This window comes from Lutra lutra, chromosome 10 (genome assembly GCF_902655055.1).
Source record: "Lutra lutra chromosome 10, mLutLut1.2, whole genome shotgun sequence".
Classification (NCBI taxonomy): domain Eukaryota; kingdom Metazoa; phylum Chordata; class Mammalia; order Carnivora; family Mustelidae; genus Lutra; species Lutra lutra.
This window is the reverse complement of record NC_062287.1, coordinates 68,380,602-68,398,883: the sequence shown is the minus strand read 5'-3', so window position 1 is coordinate 68,398,883 and position 18,282 is coordinate 68,380,602. Positions and strand designations below refer to the sequence as shown.

Sequence of the window (18,282 nt, the reverse complement as noted above, 5' to 3'; positions counted from 1 at the left end):
TATATGGCCCCAAAGATCACGACCACTCCCAGGGTTTAAATCCAAGTCCTGTGAGGGCTATCCTCATGCTGAAGACCTTCGCTATCTGTAGAACTATAGCAACATGCATACACACACATGCATTTATGCAGATATATTTTTAAAGGAATGGGAACACCACGAAAAGGATGAGAATAGTAACAAGCTTCCCCACTCCCCAAGAAAATTGATTTAGTAACAAAGAGCCTTCCTGTCGGCCCTGGTAGGAGTGTTAGATAATCACAGCATGAATGACTTCTTCTCTGGTTCAACATCACAGCTCATGGGTGGGAGAGCAGTTGAGGGGAGCTCTGGAAGCCAAAGTGGGTCCCAGACCTCTCTGGGAGGTAGGGAACTGGAAGTTTCCCATACTGCATCAAACCAGTATGAGGAAAGCTTCAAAGGCTTTGTTCTTTGAAGGGGAAGATGGGAGGAGAAGGGTCAGAAAACACAGTCACTAAGGGCCGCAGGAGGGAGGGTGTTGAGTTTCCACAGGAGTGAGGGTCGTGTTTGTCCTGGTTTTTCAGAAAGCCGGGGCACAAAGAGCAGGACAAATGGCCCATCTGACAGAGAAGAATAATAGAAAAGAAGACTCAATAAGGAAGCTCAGGAAAATCACTCACAACTACCCAACTTCTAGCTTTTCTGGGAGTTGAAAGGCAAGCAGAGAGTGATGGCCAAAGGCCCTGTGAGCATGGATGATCGAGAGCTGCGGGAAGGGCCATATCACCTAACATGGCCTAAATCCACACAAGGCCAGACTCTGAGCCCCCAGGAAAGGACCAGGGGTGAGTAGAGGATGGGGTGGCAGGGAGGAGCTCATTAAAACAACAACAACAACAACAGAAAATCCTGGCCCTTAAAGTAACAGTAGTCCAGCATCTTGCTGGAGGGACACGGAGAGGCTGGTCCTCACCAGAATTTGCAAATAAGGGTGAAAACACAACGCTTGGCCCGGGACAGATGGGGGCTGCTTTGTGTGGACTGGCTCATCGCTCTGTGGGAAAGGAGGATGTGTGCCTGCAGCCCAGAGATGGGCAAGTGGAATGACCCAGAGGGTCAGCCCCGGGCTTGGGCGTCGTTTACTCTCCCTGCGGGTCTGCAGGCCCACACCTGGCCCCAGGCAGACTCAGCTTCCCTGAGATACCTCCCCAATCTCTTCCCTCCTCCCCATCTCCTCTCCCCCGACGAAGTACCAGGCACATAGAAGGTGCCAGGCCTTGGAATCATCCCAACCGCAGCCCGCCTGTTCCACTACAAAAGGGCACAGGTAACCATCTCTGATGCCATTCTTACAATCCGTAATGAGCTTCATTTATTTCTCTGCAAACCATTTCTCTCACCCACGGGAATTAAAGCTCCATAACGGCAGAGGGCAGGTGTGCCTTGCTCATCACTGTGCCCCCTGACAGCGTCTAGAACGGTGACAGCCACATCACAGGACAGCAACAGATCAATGCAGGGCTTCTGACACCAAGCTGTCGTCTGCGGGAGTTGTCCCAGAGCGGGCCCTGCCACGGTCGGGCCAAGTGCTCGCTGGATGGCCCAGTGGCTTCTCCAAGGTTCTGCAGCCAGCTCAGTATCCCCACCCTTCCCCTACGGTCCTCAGCCCTCCTCTTCATTCTGTCCCAGGAGCACAGCTCAGGGCACTCCCCTGGGCAATGACAAGGGCAAGGGACACCTGTGATGGGGAAGAGAACAATTACTTCTCTTCAGTCTGCAAATGTGGTGGTGGGAAGAAACCATGACCAAATCTATAGTCACAAACAGATGGCGGGGAACAGGCACGGAGGACATAGGAAGTGCAGGGCCTGAGAGAACAAAGGACAGGGTCCGCCAGTCCCAGGAAGATGGAGTTGGGGGTCCCTGAGGAGCACAGGAGTATAAGGGAAAGGAAAACAGTCCCATGGCGGTGGGAAAGCTGCAAAGTTCATTTCCATAATACAGGCTGGTCAAATTCCAGGAGCGGAGTTCCTCAGGACCTCTTTCCTGACATATTACAAAAAAATTGCTTTCTGTGTTGATTTCCACAGGGAAAACATCCTCCTTCTAACAAATCCCTTAACTTGCAGAAAATCACCTGGCTAGGTCTAAGTTAACATGAGAGCTTATAGTCCAGGCCAGGTTGCCAACAAAAAAAATTCTTGATTTGGCTGGAGAGTATTAATTTACGAGACTCATTTTTAACTAGCCATTTATGATTATAAGAGTAACACAAGCTCACTATTGAAAAATAGAAAACCACAGAGAAGGAGATGAGAATAAAAATCACCTTGAATTTACGAGATGAGAACCACTGTTAACATTTTGGTGCTTTTCCCTCCTTCTATGCATGAAGCCTTTAACAGAGGCAGGAGCATACTGTGAATGTAAGCTCAAGTCCTGCTTTTTCCCAGTAAAGTCCATTTAAAAATACTCCACTGCATTCCAAGAAAGAAGGTCACTCTTAGTGAATAAACAAATTAAATAACAAAATGAATCAAAGTTAAATTTTTTTTTTTTGATTATCCACTGAGCCCCCATTTCTCCAGCAAGAGAAAAAAAAAAATCATTCTGGCCAGGATAGAAACACCCATAGGATGGAAACCATAAGCTTACCTTTGTAATTGCTTACCTCTATCATATTTTCAGTAAACATTTATTGTTTTGAACAAGCCACATTTTTTTTTTTCCAAATTAACGGGAATTTTACAACCCCATCTTATTACTTTGAAGCAAGAGGTTAAGTTCTGACAGCCTTGGAAGGCTTCGTCTTCCAATCTGCAGGCAGGCCAGACTATTTAAAAATGATCAGTTTGGGGCGCCTGGGTGGCCCAGTTGGTTAAGCAACTGTCTTCAGCTCAGGTCATGATCCCGGAGTCCCGGGATCAAGTCCGGCATCGGGCTCCCAGCTCCATGGGGAGTCTGCTTCTCCCACTGACCTCTCTTCTCTCATGCTCCCTCATTCCCTCTCTCTCAAATAAATAAATAAAATCTTAAAAAATTAATTAATTAATTAATTAATTAATTAAAAAAATAAAAATGATCAGTTCTCATTCATGGACCATGACATCCAACTGTAAGTCCTAGCTCCTGTTTTGTTGTATTCAATCACTTTCTCAGTGGAATAAGCAGGTGGCCTCACCATAGATGTATTATATGTCCTGCACTTCCAGGTTGGGAGCTGCCCTGAAGGCTGCCCACGTCCCGGTAGGGCACCTGGTTGTACACGGAGGTCCAGACTGTGGCCAGTAGAGAGCAGAAGAACCGCTCTGCCCAGCAGAGAAGACCGCCCGGGATCAAGATCTCTGCACAATGCATTTTCTTTCCCACCTCTCACATTTCACACATTCATTCACATTTCACACCAGTATGTCCATACCAGCCCTTACAGCAGGTGCTGGGGACACAGGTGAGTAACAATGACGCAAGGCCAGTTTCCACGGAGCTGCAGTTTGCAGAGCCCTTCCCCCTTCCATTACTCTCACCCCAAGCCTGGAAGACAGGAAAGGCCATCACCGTTATTCCCATATTGTAGATGACAAAGCAAACGTTTTTCAAAGTATTTTGCCCCATGTTCTGAAGCAGAAGAGGCTGGACTCAAACCTAGGTCTTCTGGCTCCTAGCTCAGTTCCCTGTCTACTATAACACTTACACTGATGAATCTTCCTCTAACAGACAACAGAAGTCTTTCAGATTATTCGTATTCCTTCTGGCACCTTGGCTTTACCTGGCTGCCTAGTTTCTGAGCCATGAGTCGCCCTGAGTTCCAGATGGCCGCACATGTCCTGATTTCTCTGTGCCTGCCTAGGTTCTGACCCTGGGCTTCAGCTCTCAGGAGAGCTTCCAAACTCTACTGAATCCTTCCCAGGGGTACTGCAAGGCAGCACACCGCAAGCTTCTCCTAACGTTCAATCTCCTCTCCACTATTAAAAATAGATTTTGCTGGACTCATGACCTCCCACTTAAAGATATTTCTCAGCCTCCTTTTGTAGTTAATGAAGCCATATAACTAAGTTCTGGCCCCTAGGATAAAAGAATGTGCTACTGCCAGGTCTTGATCTTAAAATGACACTCCCCCTTCCCCCCAGGAAACCACATGATGAAGATGGAAGGCCCAAACCACTACCTACTATGGACTAGTTTCAGCCGTTGTGGCTGTGGATCTCTTTAATACAGGAACTTACTTGGTATCCCAACCAAAAAAGGCTTGAGTGACAACAGTTGTACATTCTCCAAGTAAAGCCCCTTGCCACCAACTAAATACTTCAAAGAGGAGGTTCAAAACTACATAAGGAAGTGTTCAATTCAGGTTTATTTAAGGGAAAAATTCTAAAAAGTACAAATACCAGGACCTCAAAGATGATTTATGTTCAGATCCCAGGAAAAACTGAAAGAGTCCACAGAAGCAAATCAGCCCCCTTCAATAACAGGAGGGGAAAGCACTGTAAGTGATAAGCACGACCAGTCTTCTCTCCTACAGCGGCTCACTCCATTCCTGGAAAAGGCACCAAGAACTGAAATGATGTGAACCAAGGCTAATTTCTCCATGGAAACAATGTGATAACAGGAGCTTGTGTTCCTAATCGAGAACTCGATGGTCAACTTTTAAAAGACATTACATAAATTCCATGTTTGATCATCTATTAAAGCCTTTGGACTTCTTTTTTTTTTTAAAGATTATATATATATAAATATATATATATACACATATATATATTTATATGAGAGAGAGATAGCATGTGGGTGAGGGATAGTGGGCAGAGGGAGAGAGAGAAGCAGACTCTCCACTGAGCAGGGGGCCTGATGTGGGGCTTGTTTCCAGGACCCTGAGGTCATAACCTGGGCCAAAGGCAGATGCTTAACTGACTGACTCAGCCTGGCTCACCGAAGCCTTTGGGCTTTTAAAGCTAGAAGGGCTTTTGGTCTAATAGTCTGCCACAAAAGATATAGGTGTATTCTATGCCAAAGAAAGCAAGTACAAATCAACTAACCCAACACAACCATCAATTACATGACCTTTTATTTATTCTGATTCGCTAACAGTGTGTAGCACAAAACACTTCACTTTAGTAATTACTGCAGACTTCTGAATACAGTAAGTCAGATCAATTAACATCTTTCACAGAGAAAGCAAAGAGAAACTTGGGAACAGAGTAAAAGTTAACAGTCAGTAAAGCAATGTGTTAAGTCCTGGCTGCCTCCGACTAGCTTTGGGACCCAGGACAGTAGTTTAAACTCTCCAGATACTTCATAGCCTACAAAATGAGTCTTTATAACACCTCTCCTCATGGGGCTGTGGTGAAGACTAAACAAGACAATGCATGTAAAAGCTACTTCATAAATCACACACAGAGGTAAATGGTACTATCAGAATCATGACATTTGCAAAGACTTTGGTAAGGAGATTTTGACAAGCATCATAATGAATGCTGAGTGGACTACAAGCTACCTGGCCACTTTCTGAAAAACTGACCCAGAGCAATCCTTTTCCCTGCCTTTTGCTGCACTTTAAATTCCCACATGCATGAGAGGGCAAGAGTTCGTCAATCTGCTACCTTCAGGGTGTGCAACCTGTAAGCAGCCAGCGAGAGCTGCTCAATGTCAGCCATGGCTACGAAGGAGACAGAGCCACAGTGAGCTGAGGCCACTGTGTAATGTGTCATTTATTGACCAAAAATGCCTTCTGAAGGTCTGTGCTGTCAGAAACCTCAAAACCAGGGGCAGGAAGCATGTGAAGTACCAAGGAAAAAGGAGAAAGAAGATGATAGTGGTTGAGAGTGCAGGCTCCAGAGACTGTCCTGGGTTTGAATCACAGCTTTCCCACCCACTGTATGTTATCTGAAGCATCTCTGGGTCTCAGTCTCCCTAATCAGAAAATGAGACTGACAGTGTCCACCCCACAGAGTTACTTATTAAATGGGAAAAGGCATATAAGCACTTTGCACAGTTCTTGGCAGATGGCAAATGCTGAAATGTTAAGTAATAATAATAATGATGATGATGATGATACCATGCGAAACTAACAAAAATTAAGATCTGGCACATCTCCAATCAAGACTTTTCTACAGGCTTTAGAATCAGGTATTACCTGGACAGCATGCTGGCTCACCCATTGGTCCCTAGACTAATCAAAGTTCTTCTGGATTTCTGCCTCATGCCCCAGGATAGGTGTAACATCCCAGCCTACCCAACTGGCTGTCTAGATCCTGACACTTGTTTTCTGGCTCACAGCTGCCCATCGCTATCCTGAGAGGTGTGTGCAGAGAACAGATTAACGTGAGTATCTGCGCCTAACCTTTCCAGCCATGCGCAGGCTGTGGCTCCGCATCTCTAAGGGTGAAATATATCTCCACCTTCAAAATACGGCCCTACCCAGCAAAGTGAGGCCCGTCAGCACCCATCTGGTGGACAGCGCCGCATCCCTAAACATGCCCTGGAGGCCGGAGAACTCCCTTCATTGCCCTCCAGGCTATCTCTGCAAGGCCAGTACTCCTTCACGGTGAAAACTACAGCTGCGGCTCCCTTGGCTCCCTTGAGCCCTGGAGCAACTTTACAGCTTTCAAAACCTTTATTCTTTCCTTATCTCATTCCAGCATCAGAACAACACTGTAAGGGGCTGGGCAGGAATTGTTACACCTGTTCCACGGATAAGGAATCAGCCGTTTGAGACATTTAAGTAATTTGGCTCAGGCTCTCTGGTGCTTGAGTAGCAGAAACAGCCCAGAATGCAAGTTATCTGATTCCTCATCTGGTTCTCTTTCCAGAAAATGTGGGTATTTGTTTTTAAACATTCAACTTTCATAATGGTGCTTTGCTTCTGGAGAATTCATTAACCAAGGCAGCTCGGTCACAGTACAGTGAAGATTCACATACTTGAAAGACACTCATACAGGCAGATGTTCCCTGCACTCTAGAAATCTAAAGGGTGACGGAAAACAGCCATGCCAATTAACATAATTGACAATTCCCAGCTCTGGCTCCCTCTAACTGTCTGGATTCAGCTAGCAGCCTATCAGGTCCGGGCTGTGGCTAGTCCCTCTCCACTCTGATCCAACTGAAACACTGACACTGGACTGACGCTTCAGGATAATTATTTCACATCACTGAAATAGTAATCAGAACCACAGTAAAAACCAACTCTAGGGGTTCTCCCTCCACTGCTGACCAGTCTCTACCTCACCAGGTAAACTTTGACTTGCCACTTAACCTCAGAGTTCCCTAATCTACAAAATGAAGGAGTGGGCTAAATATTAGAGCCTTGTCTATTTCCAACTCATGACTCCAACACCCCAACCAAATCCAAATCCTGCATGTGGAGGACACTGGGAGAGAGCAGAGTCCAATGGTCAAGAGCTTCCATGGCCCAGTTTTAAAGCTTTGATCCTCTGCTTTTTAGCTATGCCGACCTTAGGGAGGTCACTGGATCACTCTGTGCTTCAAAATCCTCATCTCTAAAATGATGCTAATAATCATAATACCCCTTCATGGGGTTTTACAACACATTAAATCAGGTCATGCATGTGAAATGCTAAGGACATCATAAGACATGATGTGCTTCGTGTTTAGGCGTTGACTGATCTTCCAAACTTAAATTTCCACCACTTTTTGAGAACCCTCCATTCTACGCAAGTCTCTGTTCCTGTATACAGGTTGGTCATTCCTACCTCTATGCTTTTAATTGTGCTATGTTCCCACCCATCTACCCCCTGGAAATACCTGCTATCCCTTGTCTGTGACTCTAAATCCTACCCTACTAAAGGTCTGGACTAAACCTGATCATTTCCATGAGGCCACCTTCTTCCCATGACAGCTCACAAAGAGCTCTCTGGTCTCTGAATTCCTGCAGTACTTACAAATAGTCTAGACCACTTCACTGCATTATACATGGCCTTAGATTATCTTCTACCAACAGATGAAACTGCAGGCTCCTTGGCTATAACAACTCATGCTTCTTTAAAAATTTTCAAGATTTTATTTTTTAAGTAATCTCTACACCCAACATGGGGCTTGAACCTGTAACACCAAGATCAAGAGTCACATGCTCTTGACTGAGTCACCCAGGAGCCCCTACAACTCTTTTTGCTTTCTTCCCTCTGGGTTTAGCCTGAGTGCCTGGCATCTGGCCCCTCAGATACATGTTGACTGAATAAATAAATGTGTAGTACTTATGCCCAAAGAAATACACAGTAAGTTTTCTTTCCATCAATGTGGCTCAGCTATTGATTTGTTGTACTTTGAGGCCAATTAAAGACAACATAAAGATGAACATTAGCCAGGCAAGGACAACCATGGCCAGTTAAGTCCTGATCATCAATCAAAGATATTAGTATCTGACCAGGCTGAAGAACAAGAAAAACACAGATGTCCAAGGAAGTGGTCACCTAAACTCTGAAGTACACTGTGAGACCAAGCTCACGAGGGCTAGACAGGGAAGGAAAGTTGAGGTTTTCCCAGGCTGAACTCATTCATTTGGTAAGTACTTATTAAGCGACTACTCTGTGCAGACGCTGTCATAGTTGTGAGGATACAGCCAAGAACAAAAGAGACACAATTCCTGTTCAGAGTCTAGCATCTATGGAGGAAGGCTAGGTATCATACCACCTTCCAGCTGCAAAATGAAATCCAGCAGAAACTTCTTGCCCTAACTCCTTGCTATGCCTTCACGTAAGGAAAAAAGAAAAAGACAAAAAACAACATCTCATTCACAACTGACCACACAGAAGCCATGCTCAAAGTGCTGTTTCAATCCCAAGAAGGCTTCCCTTCTCGAATCTGGTGGGGAAGTCTGCAGCAAAGTGCCCGCGCCCTGGCCATGTGAGCTCTAACACCCTGTGTCCCAGAGTCCTTTAAAAGGCAAACTTGTCAAATAGCAAATGTGGCTCATGACACCAAAGTGAAACAGAAAGGGGCAAGGGGGAAGGGAGGGATGGTCATTAGCTAGCTTTCACCACCGCAAAACCTGAGGCTCTTTTCTCCTTTGGAGCAGAAACCTCTTCTATCATCGAAAGCCTTAAAAAAATTTTTTTTTTCCTCCAGCAGGATACTGAAAATAGCTTTGCATTTAACATTTAAAATTGTTTTTGATCCCACACTCTTTCAGCTCTGCTCTCTCCTGCAAATTCATTCCATTCCCTAAGGGCACTTAGAAGTATAATTCATAAGTAACAAACCATAGTCACCATTTTTATCCCTAAGAGTTAAAAAGAAAAACCAGTTTACATAATTATATGGAAGATAAGTTGGCCAAGAACATAGGAATCTTATCTGGACCGAAAGTTCTAGGACGAAATTTCTTTCCACTCATTAAGAAAGATAGCAGATCAGCATGAGGGTGCAGACGGAGTGGGCTTTCTAACTGCGGAGCACCATACCCGGAACTTCTGGAGCTCCTCATTATTTGAGTACATCTACTTCTTCAAGAAGCAAGTGGAGGGAGCCATTTGAGGGTAGGTTGGAGCAATGAAATATGTGTTTTCCCACGGTGGTGAGAAAACAGGCTTTTATATTTAAGAAGGACCTGAGAAGTCAAAGCTCAGGGAGGGCAGCTTCCTCTAAGTTATTCAGCAAGTCAGGGGTGGGGCCGAGACTGGGCCCCTGGTGCTTCCAGCTCCCAGGGCAGGGCTCTCCCCACACTCTGCATGCCACGGGCTCATTTATAACATGGGGAGCTAAATCTTGAAGGCACGATGGGAAGAATTCTTTTCATAAAACTTTTTTTGGCAGACTGGAAAAACAGGAAGAGATGGGTCCCATTGATGCTAACAGTATATGACCTAGAATGCCACATCTAGATGAGGGGGTCCAGCTGCAGAAGGCGTAATTAATGCTGTGAATACTTTAGCGCTAAACAGCATGGCTTCAACCACAGTCAGCGCGAAATGACGTTTTGTGGGCTTGCCTGGGAATTAAGCCATCAGTCGGTTCATCTTTTTCTATAGAAAAATTCATCCCAGGTTTCACGTGCCTTACAAATGAACTTTTGGAGCAAACCTGCTTAGAAGATGGCTGCACATGTGAAACAGATTTCTGAGGGCTGAAGCCCTGCACCAAACACAATGAAAACAGTAATCGCTGATGAAACGTGCTAGAGGCACATTTACGAGAAAACCCTTTGAACTGTTAATTTATGTGCAATATAAAGTTTTATTAAAAGCCTTCTGTGCAAAGTCTAGTTAACTGCTCTTTATACAAGATATAACTAAGGCCCAATGCTCCCATTCTGTATGAGTATTTACAGGGATTTTCTGGCACTGGGCTCAGGTTACAGGGAGGATAAAATATCTGCATACAAGGAACATATAAACTGGTTACCAGGCCTTTACCTTCCTCAGAAACAAGCTCCTTCCAACCTCAGGGCCTTTGCACTTGTTGTTCCCACTTTTGGGGACACTTTCCCCCGATCTTCCTGCAGTTGAGCTTCAATGTCACCTCTTCAGAAAGGCCTCCCCAGGGAACCAGCTAAAGCAACCTCCCTCTCACCATTCATTGTCACTGTTGTTTTACTCTATGCAATTGCCTTCCTCGCATCGACAGCATCGACACTATCGGACGAGAATATCTTCAACTGTTCATGATCTGTCTCCAGCTGGGACTCTGTTTTGTTCCCTGCGGTATCTCCAGCGCCTGTTAACAGTGCTGTGTACACAGTAAGCACCCCATCCACTACACTGAAGGACTGAATGAGTACAGTTGGAGAATGGGAAATGAGAACAAGATACTTACTTGGGAAATGATTAAAAAATGAGAGAACTGGCCATCCCGATTAGCACAATGTGATAATTTGCTAATTATGAAGCACACTGCTTCTGAGTGAATGGCTGGCAATCGAAAGTGACAAAGAGAGACGGAGTGCATATGTGAAGGGGGCAAATGTCACCAGAGGAGGCTTCGCCAAGCAAGAAGTGCAATTTGAGGCAGGCTAGGACAAAGGTGACAGCCCCTTGGGTCAAGGGGGAGAGGTGAGCAAGACAGACAGAAGGGAGCTGTAAGGCCTGCAGGCGGCTGAGGCAGGGGAGGGCAGAGCTAAACAGCACAGAACCTCCAACCTCCGGCTCAGTCTGGCAATGGGGGTTGGGGTGGAGAAACAGGGCCACTGAGGGGGAATAGGGTCCGACTCTGGAGAGCCTGGAGCACTGAACATGGGGGCGTCAACCACAGGCTGCTGGCAACAGGGCTGTTTCTGGAAGGCAAAGTTGGCCCCGTTGTATGGAAAGAAGTGAAGGAGGCAGAGAACAGAAAACAGAAGATACCCTCACCGGTCTAAGTATGAGGGGCAAAAAGAGCTTCTTCTTCTTCCCTCTGCTTGGATATGAGAATAACATAAGTAAGCAAGATGTCAAGGAACTCCCTCCACCTCCCCTTGAAAAAGACAATTTCCAGAATCTTTCACAATAGCATTCCATGGCAGATTCAGGTCAACTTCCCATACATCCTACACTTGGATCACTCAAGGACGATAACAGAGGTTCCAAATAATAGCTCTGAGGGCACAGCATGTCTTTCCAGGCCTTCCAAATCCAAGGTTAATTACATTCAGTATAGCCTGTGTTTATTATCTTTCTATTCTTTGGGGGAAAAAAAAAGAGTGGTATCTAATTCCACTGTGCAGTATATATTTGAACATTATATAACACATTTTTATGTAACAGGTTCTTGACATAAGACAATGTTTCTCTTACTATCTAAATGTATTCGGAAAACAACTGGTATTAAATATATATATATATACATATATATATACCAAGGCTGTTGATGCCTGCTTTGGGTTAAAAAGCTGGGGAGAAGAAGAAGAAGGTGAGAGACATTGAAGAGGTCTCCTCCCTAGTGAGGAGCCCTGCAGATGGCTAGAGGGAGGCAAGGGGTACCAAGCTCCGTTGGAAGGTTCATCCAATGCCCAGAGCTGCCCAGGGAGGGGCTGGCTGAGCCTGGCGAGGCCCATGTCAGAGCAATGCCACAGAAGGGCATGAGGAAGCAAGAGAGACAGACATGCGCAACACGATGTGAGAAGAATGCTCGTGAACTCTTGGAACTGCTCCTCGGGTGAGATCGGAACGGGCATCGTGTCCTGCCTCAGAGGACTTCAGTCATGATAAAGAGAAGGTGTGTGACCACATGCATCAACAGTTAGCATGTTAGCATGGGTTAGCAACCCCGTGGGCCTGCTTGCCTTCCAGCACGGTGCTGGGCACCGCACACACAGCGTTTCAGGTAGTGGCTCCTCCCTGGCCCCCAGCCCCACCAGCAGACCCAGGCAACAGTGCTTAGAGAATAGACTCTGGAGTCCTCGGGCATAGATCCTGCCCACCCCACACCAGCTGAGTGACCTCGGGCAGTCTCCAAAACCACATCACTTGTAGGGGGAAAAAAAAGGGGTAATTACAGTACCTACCTCATGGGGTTGTGATGAAGATTAAACAGGTTAATAAACATAAGGTGACTAACATCTTCGCGGGCACACAGACAGTGTTCAATAAACATTAGCCACTAATGCCACCAGTACTATTATTTCTGTTTTGCAAATGAGGTTAAGTGAGACTCAAGCTAATTAAGTGGCCCAGGTCACACATTTCAAACAGCAGCTGAAGGCACAAATATACGCAAACGTTTTACTTAGTATATGTACAACATCCAACGGGTAGAGTATTAATCGGAATAGGAAATCAGGCAGACCTCCATCCCCTTCTTTAACCTGGCTGGATGAACATGAGTTTATACTATTTAAAAGTACAGCCTGTATGAACATAAAAATCATTTCTCATCATATACCAGCACTCAACATTCCCCTAAATCAAAGATGACTAAAGCTTATCCAATCTTATCCCCCGCCAACCACTTTAAGTCCCAAACCCAAACCTCTCTTCCCTGTAGACCTAACTGTTCATGGCCATGTCTAACGTGCATCTCTGATGCAACCCATTCCAACTCCTCCTCCTCAAAGATCACTAACTGATCAGATTGGAAAAGCACATCCTGAAGGCTCCCTGTGCCTGTGATTTGGGGAAAGCAAGATGAAGTCCCCGCAAAGTACTTGGCCCGAGCAAGCAGGGGAGACAGTCCCAGAGACAGCCCAGCCCAATATAGATGCAGCAGTACTACGAATTCAAGCTAAACCAAGGGCCAGGAGGCAATGCTGCAAGGTGTCGTGGAGGGGGAAGAAAAACACAATGAAGAAATCGTTCCTGGAGGACCACACACCTGAGCTGGGTCTTAGAGAAGAGTAAGATTTTGATATGAGAAAGCTGGAAGATGGAATGGGCCAAGGGCTGGTCCAGGCAACAGACAGCTTTTCAGTTTGACTAGATAGTCCCTTGCACGTGGACCGGCAGGCTGGGTACGGAGAGGTGAGAAGGAGCAGAAGTAGCAAGAGCTAACATTCACTGAATGCTCACTATGTGCCATGAAGGGCTTCATGTATTTTTTAATAGTTTTAACTCATTTAATCTACACCACAGAGATCCCAGTCTTATAACTGAGGTTACCAAGACACAGCGAGCAAAGCAACTTGACTACACGTCATAAAGCTGGTAAGGAACAGTTAAGATGTGCGATCTGCTCCAAAGTCTGCACTTTTCACTGTGCCAACAAACTGCCTCTCAGGACAGCTCAGCGGTGAGGGGGCACAGGCACAGGTGTGTTATAAGGATGAAATGAGACAGTGCTTGCAAGCAGTTTGCAACCCAGAACTCCAAAGTCACGAATGCCGGCTCTCGGCTGCCGTTAACATCTACAATGAACCTGCCAGCAGCTGAAGCAGGAGAGACAGATTAGGACTGAAAATGGGCCAGGACAAAAAACTACCTTTATGCTATGTAGGAAGGGAACCAAGAAAGCATCATGACCCAAAGGCTGAAGAAGAAGGGAATTTCAAGAAGGATGGAAAGAAAGGTAGGGGAACAGCTGCACAGGGGCCAGGAACGACCATTCTGGACTAAGGACAGGCCCCTGGAATTCAAGACGGAAAGTTGGCGGAGATGTTTGAGAACTATAGAGAAGGTGGTAGATGAGAACAGGCAGAGGGAGGGAGCTAGGAACAGCGCAGATGAGAAAGTGGAAGAGGTGAACGTACACAGCCCTGTGAGAGGCCTCTGGGCAGGGAGGAGAGAGGCATACAGATTCAGGGGTACCATGTACAGACAAGTCAAAGCTGCCTGCTGCATCGCAGGCAAGCAGAAGGGCGATGTCCTCCCCTTCCATCCTTCCTCTACTAAATTGAGATGAAGGTTTCTCTGGGTTTGTGAGGAGGCTGAGGACAAACAGCCTGGAGGATTTTCAGGGGGGCAGGACTACAGCAGCACTGGGAGGGAGTGGCAGCAGGCCCCGAGGGAGGGCTTCCTATATGCCAGGCATTTGACATGCATCATCTCCCTTGACCCTGACACAGACTCTGTGAGGCAGGCACTGTCACTGCACCACAGAGGAGGAGGAGCCTGTGGTCAGAGGGATCAAGCCATTGTCTAATCAGAACCCAAGTCCCAGGTCCTGCCACTGGAGGCTCAAGTCCCAGGCTCCTGCCCAAAGGGAAGGTCCATGGAAAAGAAACAGACGCAAGATCCATTTGCTTTTTCTGAACTGGAAAGAGAGAAGGAGACCTGGGGGTGGGAAGGTGAAGACAGGACATTCTCAGCAGGAAGGAAGAGATGCTGAGGGGGCTGAGCAGGTCTTGTTCTGAGAGAGGAAGAGGAGAAAAGCCAGGGTGGCTGTTTGGGGTAAATCTGGGGGTCGTGACAAAGTGGCGAAGTGGCAATGAGGTGAGAAAAGACTGCAGAAGGGTGACTGACGTGCCTGTGTTACTGGGCGACTCACTAAACCTCAAGGTCTAGAGATGAGTTTTACTTCCCTGCAAGTATCAACCATGATGCTAACTAAAATCCCTCCGTAACTGTAACATGGGAAGGGGCAGAAATTGCTTCTTTTGAGAGTCTCTCTTACCACCCTTAGAGCTGATGTTGCAATCACAAAGAGAAGACAGCTCACAGAAGGAAAGCAACTCTTACACCAAAGAGAGATATGAAATATTTAGTTTCTATAGATTTTCATGCAGTTGTGTTAACACAGCCAAGTCTTTCCATGGGGCTTGTTCACTGTTTAGTATATAAATTGCACAAAGATGGTTGGCATGGAAGGAAAAAAATCTGAAAACACGGCCACTTCCCTTTCTTCCGTGTGGTAGGCAAACCTCTTCTGCAGAAGGCAGACAAACTCCTGGGTTGTCATCATTTTCTAAATCATTCGAAATGGAGTCTTTAAAACCCCATCTGTTGTTCTGTTTAAGTTTCCTATGAAAATAGGACTTCAGCTCAGATGTTCTGGAGGGAAATTAACAACCTGAACTCAAATGTATTAAATATTTAAAGATGCAGAGAACTCTAGAGCAGAAGGAACCTTTCAGATCACCTAGTTCAACTGCCTTACTTTCCACCTGGGACATATAGAACCCAGAGAGGCTCAGTGACTCACTCTCGGTGGCACAGCCATGAACACCCAAGTCTGGGCCAGAACCAGCAAGTTCTAACTCTCAGGCTAATGCTCTTTCACCACCTGTTCCTTTCTCTCTCCCTCTTTTTAAACTTTAGGAGTTGGAATAAGGCACAGATTTAACCGTAGTTTAAATTATTATTATTATTCACTGGCTACCATCAAAACCAAAATATCTCCACAGATCCTGCTTCAGATGATACAGGCAATTTTGAAGCTTTCTAAATAGGTTCAACTAGCTGTTTTAAAGGCTTATCAGTAATGCAAACTCAGTAACAGATCATGGACCAAAAGATTCAATTTTGTGTTTTTAAAAAATATATTGGAGTTTCATTGATATGGAAATTTAATTTAACAGCAGTGACTCCCCCCCCCCCCCCCCCGCCCCACCTCGCAAGCACAAAGAGCATGCGATTATTCAAAACTGCTCAGGAGCAGCAATGATTATTTTAAGCTCATGATTCAACCAGTACATTAATTAAAAACTCCACCAACCCAAATTGACAGATCCTGATATCAATGGGACCAGAAGCATTAAAATAATAGTTGTCATATAAAAATAGATTAAAACGGGGAACAGCAGCAGATGTCAGAAGGACAAGCCTGCGTTGTGGGAAATGAGATGCAGCTAAGGGGCAGCTTTGTGGATTTCTTAAAGAACGAAGACCCTGGAAATACAGGTACACTCAAGAAATGCTTCCTCACAAATACCGAATCTTATTTCTGGAAGCTGGGTGAGAAAACTTGGCTAATAATTCCATGCCGAGGAACAGCTCTGTAAGCAGGGAGAAGAGACTGGCAAGCGCCAAAGTGCCCAGACAAGGCTACTGGACCGGGAAAGGGCCAAGGGGCTGAAGCGGAGGGGGGAAAGGGGGATAGGGAATGTGGGGCGAGGGGTGCCAGCCTGGTCCCTCATCGGCCAGCACCTACAGTGATATCCGACGCCAATGTCCAGTGCAACCCTTTCTTCTCCTGCACCTACCCTCCGACACCTGCCTGCGCTCCACAGCCGGCTCTCAAGACCCCTCGGTCGTTGAGAGGGGGTCGTTGTCTCAAGCCCCACAAGGTCAGCATTAATTTCTGCTCTTCCACTTCTATCTCCGAGCAAACGAGAGCACTCCAGGTTGTCAACGCCCGGCAACCGCGAGCGGGAACCTTTCTTTTCTGACATCTGTCAAACCCGGTGCTAGAGCCAGCCTCGCTGCGCCCTCCGCGGGGATCCAGGGCTTCTAGGGCTGGCGGTGGGCCCACACCGGAACGCCGGGAGACATCCCCGTGCCGTCGGGCACCTGCTCAAAGACCCAGGGAGGATGCTCCCGGGGCCGCGGAGGACCCAGACGGCGCAGGCCGGACGAAAGTTCGAGTCCTGCGGTCTACCCCATTACGGGCTCCGGATTCCCGGGTGCAGCACGAAGGCCCGCGACTGGGCCGAAGGGGCGAGCAGACTCGCACTCCCCAAGCCCGACGGAGACGCCCTCCCGCCCCCTCCCAGCCCCACAGGCTCCCTAAAGGGAAGTGGAGGAGATGGGGAGGAAGGGCAGAAGAGGCGTTGCTTGCCCAACGCCCTTGGGGTGCAGCCGTCAAGAATGGTCCTCTCGAGGGTCCCCCCAGCTCCCAGGGATACATCCTAGGACTCGCCCTGAGCCGGATCATCGCTCCCAAAGGGCGGAGCTGGCCCTTTAAGAGGAAGCTGGCTGCTTCCTCCCCACCGCCAGGTAGCGAAGCCCGCGGAGGGGAGGTGGGTACTCCCGCGGACACTTTCCCGGTCCCTTTAAGGGCGCCTGCGGCACCTCTGCCCGCCCTATCCTGCACCGCCAGCCCCCGCGAAAGAGGATGGGGGCGGCCGGGCGCGGCGCCTTTAAGGGGCGCAGCCTCCCCGCGGCTCTGGTGGGGGCAGGGAGCGGGCACGGGCCCTTTAAGGCCGGCAGCGGGCACGTCGGGCAGGGTTCCCCGGCGGCCGGGCTGCGCCCCGGGCGGCGGCGGGGGCGCCGCGCCTGCCAGGGTGCTAACGGCCCCCGACGGGGTGCCCGAGGCCGCGCCGCTGGCTGCGGCCAGCCCGACACTCACCGTGGCTCGCGGGAGCGCCCGCGTCCGCGCCCCCACTCGGATCCCGCGGCGGCGGCGGCGGTGAGTCCGGCGCGGGTAAACAGGCACCTCCGTCCCTGACCTACTTTCTGCCTTCCCTAAATGTCGCACCACTAACCTACTTTCCGACCAATCCGCTCCCCGCCGGCCCAGGCCCGGCCCCCCGCCCACCAATCGCTGTGCCCAACCCCCCCTTCCCCGCCCACCAATGGAGGAGCCCCGGAGCCCGGATACCTGCCTCTTTCCACCAGCCAATCCGAGCGCCCGAAGGGAGCCGGTCTCGGCGGTCGCCTCCAGCCAATCCGTGCGCCGCTTGGCGGCCCGCTGCCCAGTGGTGTAGCAGCTAGAGCGGCCGCTGACCAATGGCGGGGCGGCGGGGGCCGCGTTTACCGGCTCCTTTCCCGCCACCAATCGCTGGGCGCACAGAATCGCACGCCCTGACGAGAGGACCAATCGGCGCGCGTTCCCTGGATTTCCTCGCCCCTGCCCTCTCCCTTCCCCTTAGGTCTCCCGCTCGCGGTGGCCACTGCGGGTGCAGACGCCGCACTCCTGGCTGCCGGCTGGGCTGCCCCTCTTCTCGGGGTCCCCGGCTTTCTCCGGCTCACCGGTCTCACCCCTCCTCCTCCCCTTCCTCCCTCGGGCACCCTGACAAAAAGCAGCGTTGCCTCCCTCGCCTCCCTCCAACTCCATCTAGGAAAGCAATTTTAGGAACGCCGAGTGCCA

General features: G+C 48.3%; 1 protein-coding gene across 5 annotated transcripts in view; it reads right to left on the bottom strand.

The window, feature by feature from the left end:
• BMAL1 (basic helix-loop-helix ARNT like 1) overlaps positions 1–17,682 on the bottom strand; it is a 98,127-nt gene extending 80,445 nt beyond the window's left edge. For all 5 annotated transcript variants that reach the window (XM_047690664.1, XM_047690668.1, XM_047690669.1 and 2 more), the window contains exon 1: positions 17,542–17,682. The gene's annotated coding sequence lies outside the window, so the exon portion shown is untranslated. The remainder of the gene's footprint in view (positions 1–17,541) is intronic.
• Positions 17,683–18,282: the final 600 nt, after the last annotated feature.